Source organism: Pinus tabuliformis, chromosome 8 (genome assembly GCF_031772625.1).
Source record: "Pinus tabuliformis cultivar Carrire ecotype Pingquan chromosome 8, CPIR1, whole genome shotgun sequence".
NCBI lineage: Eukaryota > Viridiplantae > Streptophyta > Pinopsida > Pinales > Pinaceae > Pinus > Pinus tabuliformis.
The window spans coordinates 1,189,084,133-1,189,091,472 of record NC_142294.1 but is presented as its reverse complement, the minus strand read 5'-3'; the positions used below and the strand labels follow the sequence as shown (position 1 = coordinate 1,189,091,472).

General features: G+C 36.6%; 1 pseudogene; it reads left to right on the top strand.

Annotated features, from left to right (window-relative positions):
- Nucleotides 1-5,199: 5,199 nt before the first annotated feature.
- LOC149239607 (putative carboxylesterase 13 pseudogene) lies at nucleotides 5,200-6,587 on the top strand (annotated as a pseudogene).
- Nucleotides 6,588-7,340: the final 753 nt, after the last annotated feature.

Genomic DNA, 7,340 nt, shown 5'->3' with positions numbered 1-7,340 from the left:
GGCGGAGGAACTGGAGCATGACCCTATTGGCATGCTTAATGACTCGATAATTTTCACATTTATTGGCAGATTTATCATTGAACTTGTGCCAGTTTATCACTTTGCAAGGCCACCAAATGTAGAACTTGTTGCCAATTTTTACATAGGGTCAATTTTGTAGGACAAATAGCAGGGAAATGAAGGAGGCCTAACATAGCCATTTTTTAGCCTTTTTGAGCCCAAGAAGAGACCACACAAGGGTTTTTGGGTGTTATGCACACAATGGAAGTGTTATTTTTGTAATTTGAGCATTATATGTTGATGTAATTGTCATTTTAAGCATATAAAATAAAGGTCAAACATTGGAAGCTGGACACAGAGATGTAGCCCAAGAGGGGTGAACTCCATCATCAAATTGTTGTTTTGTGATGCTGCATGTTGTCTATTTTTCATTGCTAAAATATGAAAAATTTAACTAATTTTAATAAGTTTATGTGCTTTTTCAATTTCCATCCATTTCCCACACGACATAAACTAGCTTGCAAAATTTTACAAAAAAAATTCAATTTTTAATTTCAGATCAGATGAAGTGGTGATTTGCTCAAATTTCGAGACATGATTGGGCCCAGGGACTTGATCCAAGGTGGGGGATGCCAAAAGGGACACCGATGTCATGTACTCAAGACAACGCAAGGTTGATAACATGGTCTGTTGCTAGTGTAAAATGTGACATGGTGGAATGACCCATTTGGAAGGCCAAATGACTATTTTCTAAGTGACACATGACATCATGGGAGGATGCGACATGGCAGAGAGACTTCATCATGTCGATAGAAGGATGATGACTTAGACACTAGGAATTACATGTGACTTGATGACACATGGAGATGATTGGTGGTTCCATTAGGTGTAGGGGCATTATGTGGTGTCGACGGGAAGTTAATGTGGCTAGAATCCACCTCACCATTGAGCACGAGTCCCCTAAGAGACTTCATGTGCATCTTTTCAACTAGGGTGAAATTGAAGGGAACCACAAGACAAATTTTTGTTCCCATCACTTGACGTGGGAAATGTTTCCGTGCCACGAGGTCATGTTTAAGTGCACTAGAGTGGGGAAGCCACAAACTAACAGAGGGAACATAATGGAGAAAATTTTGTCAACCAATTGATAGTTAGTTGACAATTGCAGACCCCCCCACCGATATCTGATAAAAGGCAGGAGGCCTATAATTTATATAGATTTTCGTTGCAGTCAAACGGAGACATGGAAGAGTTTTCTAGAGGGGAGTCACTCATCATTTAATGGTAGAAGGGACAAATAGCATACCCCCCCCCCCCCCCCCCCCCCCCTTTGTTAACTGTCATAAGGCATGGGACCACATTTAATTTGTGTTGTTAGTATAAACATTGGTGATCAATTTACGATGAGTTAGTGGGTGAGTACTGAAGGGTTTACTTAGATTTGTTATAATGGTAAATGTTGGTTTGTAAGCTAAGGGTGATGTCATGGGGCCCTTGGGAAACATGATGTGGTAGGTGCCACGTGGATGTAACCATGGCCATGATTTGGTGCGGGGAATGAGGTGGAATTGCCTAGGTGGGGATAGTGGAACCATGTAGCTTCCACGTGGGTGTCACATGGGTGACACGTGGGTGCCATATGGCAGATTCTTGCTTATGTGGTAGGGATGGAATGAATAACTTTAAATGAGCATAACTTTCGATCTAGGTGTCAGATTACATAAAATTTCTATCACCAGAAAGCTCTCGACGAACCGAAGATGATGGTGATGTCCAAAGTTAATTATGCTAACTTTGGAAAAGGAAAAAAATTGTAACACCATTTCCGTAGTTAGATCATGGAGGTCAAGTTAATTAAAAGTAACATGCCCCATTCAACCTCAAGACTACAAAGGATGGGATGGAGAATTACACATACTCTAAAACATGTATCAAGATATCTATACTAAAATTGCATTATTTTTCTCTTTTTGACAATGCAATTTTTTACAAAATTCTTGAAGGAATACTCTCCTCCATTATAAAAAAATAAAAATAAAAAATTGAATTTTTCTATAGCCTCCCATCTTTTCTTTTAAAGAAAGGAAAATGAATGTGTGTGTGTGTGTGTAGACATATATTTTTTTATTTTTTTATTTTTTTATTTGTTTTCGCGGAAAATCAAGGTAGGTCTACCCAAAGTGACCATGCCCCTGGGCCAAACTAATATGAGCCTAACCTTGAGGGCATTGAGGAGAATTGAACCCATGACGTCTGAATGGAAAGATGCTTTAGCAATGAGACCTTAACCAATTGAGCTAACCCTTAGGGATAAAATGAGAATGAATGAATGAAAACATTTCTTGGAAAGTCATTAATGAAAATAAAAATAATACTTCATACTATTGTAAAATTGATATTGCATTGGTTCACATACATCCAAGTAAACAAATGTAATTGTTACTTTGTTATCAGTGAGTTATCCTTCCAAAAAGGTGCTTTGGTGTGCTTTCCATGAGTGCAACACTCATACATACCCATTAAAATAAGAAATTAGTGATCCAAGCCCTCTACAAGAGATCACTCTTTCTTGAAGCAATGATGCGTTGAGACCATTTCAAAAGACTTTTTGAATCACTATCTATGTTAATGGAAACTTCATGGGCCTCTGTAGCCGTTTGTAAAAGTTTTCCTTTGTCACAACTCTTATAATTAGTTTATCATTCATGCTCTTATAAAATATTAGTTAAATCAAACTAAGTAAATAACCTTGTATTTAACAATTTTCCCTTTTACTAGAAAATTCTTAATTAATATAATTATATTAGAAAACAAACTTGACTCCCTTAATTTTACCGTATAAAATTTAACAAAAACAAATTTTCCCACAATAAAATATTCAACACCATTTCCAACGTTCCTCCCTTTTATCAACTATTCACACAACACATAGCATGTGAGAAGTCATCCATGGTGTTACTTCATAAACCAAATACCACCCTATGAGGAAGGCACCATTATCATAATTGGGGTGTGTTATCAACTATTCACACAACACAGAGCATGTGAGAAGTCATCCATGGTGCTGCTTCATAAACCAAATACCACCCCTATAAGAAAGACACCATTATCATAATTGGGATGTGTTATCAAGCATGTAAGAAGTCATCCATGGTGTTCCTTCATAAACCAAATACCACCCCTATGAGGAAGACACCATTATCATAATTCGGGTGTGAAAGAGTTGGATATTGGAGGTGTCTACATACCAAGGCAACCTTGCTATCATTTATGGTTAATAATACACACCCTTATTTTAGAGCAACACATATTCAATTTCTTGATTTTGTGTTGGCTGATGGTTTTGGTTTTTTTTTTTTAAATGTGTCATTCACTATCTCCCACACTAACAACATTTTCCACTTAATTTCCCCACCAAAGTTTGGTATTCTAAAATTATGATCGATGCCATTGTAAATTTATCAATATTCTTGATTCAAATGCTACATGTGCTACTTCATAGTTCGTTGTTGGATTGGGTTCTTAACCATGAATCGTGAAAGAAAGATTGGATAAGTCGTTCTCATCCTTTCATACGCTAGAGCAACAACACCTAGAAAGTATTCATCCCAATACATATTTATAAAGGCCAGTGCCTAGACAAGCACGAATTAGAAGCACATGAGAAAACTTGTGCAAGAACAATTGGAAAATCCCTCCAACGAATTCCCAATTGCCCAACCTAGTTTACTTCCTATATATGTCGGTGTTCTATCAAATCCCTAAAAGCTTACCAGGAATTTAGGTCAACCTTGGTAGGCCAATACAAAAAGAGCGACCGCACTTTCAAAATATGGTATATAATCAATATGAAAGCAAGTAATCTCATTAGTGTTTAAATTTCTGGAAACCTGTGATGTAGAATTTTGATATTTGGAATCCATTTGTAAATAACCCCACCCTATTTTATAATGAAATAAAATCTTATAAGCTTATATAAATATATATATATTTTAAAGATAAAAAGACTTTGTAATTGGTTAGGATTATTGAAATGAAATTTAAATTTAGTTTCCTTTATTATAGGTTTTAAATGGTTTAGTATTAATAATTTTGAAAACAATGCTTCTTATGCAACTTATGATTCAGCCAGACGTAGAAATTTTCAAAGATCCACCCCTCACACATCTATTTCTATTTTATAATGAAATAAAATCTTATAAGCTTATATAAATATATATATATTTTAAAGATAAAAAGACTTTGTAATTGGTTAGGATTATTGAAATGAAATTTAAATTTAGTTTCCTTTATTATAGGTTTTAAATGGTTTAGTATTAATAATTTTGAAAACAATGCTTCTTATGCAACTTATGATTCAGCCAGACGTAGAAATTTTCAAAGATCCACCCCTCACACATCTATATAAAAAAAGATTCCAATATATTAATAAAAAACAAATGATAATGTCATGCCCCACACAAAATAATTAGTGAAAGATATTTTAGTGACTCAAAGATGCACCCGTGACACATCCATATAAAAAAGATTCCAATATATTAATAAAAAACAACTATGTTTGAATTTTATCATGGATGTGATGGATGTGATAATGTGATGCCCCACACACAAAATAATTAGTGAAAGATCTTTTAGTGACTCTTGGATATGAAGGATATATATAAAAGAGTTTTAAATCAAATTGATGTAAGAAATCTCTCTTAATAAATGTTGGAGTGGGGTTTTCGACATTTGTTAAAATATTTATGTTGGAAATATTTATGGTGGCGTGGAATTTGATCATAGTTAGATTAAGAAAAAGTCGAATAATATTATAATATCGTGGGGAGTTATAATAATAACTCATTTTTTAAATTTTAGTCAACAATGGATGGGATGAGGGATTTTTTTAATTGTATTATAAAAATCCACTTAACTTATCTTTAATTCAAATTTATAACATTTCGTTTTAAACAATTAAACTTCTTAATAGTATATATATATTCATTTATATATTAAAAATAAAAGTTTAATATTATATATATCCAATTATATATTTAAAGTAAAAAATTATTTTTGTCCAGCAATTTGACAATTCTTTATCATTTCCCGACTTACTTACCATCTTGTAGTGCTGCTTTTTCCACGCAGCGACGCCAGCTGGAAACTTTACTCTTATATAGTGGAAATGCGTTTTCCATATAACGACGCTTTCTTATCTCACTGTTTTGAAATTATTGGACATTTTATCTTGGAAATTATGGGGTATAGGCTGTTTTAAATGCAATCTGCCACTGGGGTTTGTGACTCTATGCTTGCTCTTTGCTCTGGCCTCCTCTCAGTTCAGCGGCATACCAGAACCCACGCCGTGCCTATGGAGTCGTCGCCGTCTTCCTTATCTGTTGTACTTGAGGTTCCCGGTATGGTGAGAGTCTACGAAGACGGAACAGTTAAACGCTTGGTCGACCGCGGTACGGTTCCCCCTTCTTCACAGATCGTTGATGAATTCGAGGATGGAGTAGCATCCAAGGACGTGGTGATCAATCCTGAAACAGGCGTCTTCGTTCGAGTCTACCTCCCCCGGCTCGAGGTTACGGATGAAAAAGAAAAAGTGCCCGTGCTTGTTTATGTTCACGGAGGGGGTTTCTGCATCGAATCCGCTGCATCTCCATTTTATCACACCTATCTTAATAAAGTGGCTAAAGAGGCCAAGGTGATTTGCGTATCCGTGGATTACCGAAGAGCGCCGGAGCATCGCCTCCCAGCTGCTTATGACGATTGTTTCGATGTGCTCGAATGGCTCGCCCGCCAAGCGGAGGCAGCAGAGGGGGAACCCATCGATCCGTGGCTTGCTTGCCACGCAGATTTCAGCAACGTGTTCGTAGCAGGTGACAGCGCTGGAGGTAATATCGTGCACCAGCTGGGCATTCGTGCCAGTACAAGGAATTGGGGTAACCTGTGTTTACAAGGGGCCATTCTGGTTCACCCCGGCTTCGGCGGAGAAGAACGAATTGGCAGCGAATTGGGGTCAGAGGCGGCGGTGGAGGATTTTAATAAGTTGATTGATCTAATATGGAGCATCTCCCTCCCCGCAGGGGCGGACAAAGACCACCCTTTTTGCAACCCAGTTGGAGCCCGTTCTCCGGCTCTGTCGACTCTGGTGTATGGACAAATGCTTGTATTCGTGGCAGAGAAGGATCTGATAAGAGATCGAGGTACTCTGTATTACGAAGCGCTAAAGAAGGCGGGCAAAGATGCCGATTTGGTTATGACAGAAGGCGAAGACCACGTGTTTCATCTTTACAATCCAAACTCTGAGAATGCGCACCTCATGTTGAAACGCATATCCGACTTCATGCATTCCTCCTCGTCAGATCACTGTAAAAGCCCCAAATAGAATATTTCCATGTGAACGTCAAAGTACAACATCTGTAGTAAAGCTGTTTGTCTGTTTGTCGTGAGCTACAGGATTAGGCTCCGAGATTCTCCTCTATCCACTCATCTTCGTTGTGGTCTCTGTTCAGTACTTTTGACCGTATGTGGTCTTAGGATGATGTATCGCGGATGATAATTTAACAATAAATTCCTCCTTTATTTTAAAAATTTAATTATAATTGATTGATGGTTATAAATGTTTTTACAAGATAAAGTTTCATTATGCAGCATTTCCAGAAGAATCGAATGCGTTGAACTGTTAGTAAATAAATGCATCGGTTGTTATTCTTCTCATTTGAAATTGAAGCAGAGACACCCGCTGGGTATCCTTGACGTTTGGCTACACAGTGTCGTTATAGTTGTTGCAGACCATGTGTTAGGCATTCAATTTCACCTTTAATAGGGTATTACTTTGTTTTTTTTAAACAATTGCAAGTTTTTATAATTTAATATTAATAAATGAATTTTATTGTTTTTTATTAATATTTATATACAATAAGATTGATTCAACTCTTATTTTATAATGATACTATTATCGCAAAACAAAAATAGGATTAATTTAGGGTTTATTTTATATTATCACAAAACCAAAAACTTCTTCCAAATATTTTACCCAGCATCCCTAATCAATAAGATTTTTTATTTTTTATTTTTTTTTTAACTTTTGACTAAACTCTTATTTTTGTTATCTAAAATTAATAGGTAAGAGCTTTGGTTCAGTTTATTATTTGTCAGGAGGAGGCTTCAGAAGATCAGTGTCTTCGGGGGAAATGGACTCTCTCTTCCTCACATCCATTGCAGACGGGACAGACACGGTTGGCTCTTTCTTTACCCTTGCAGTAGGTAATTTCGAATTGATCCCTTTTGTCTTCGCATTGGACTTCTCTTCCGCCATTGCTACGGTTACTGCTGCTTGCTAGAATGAT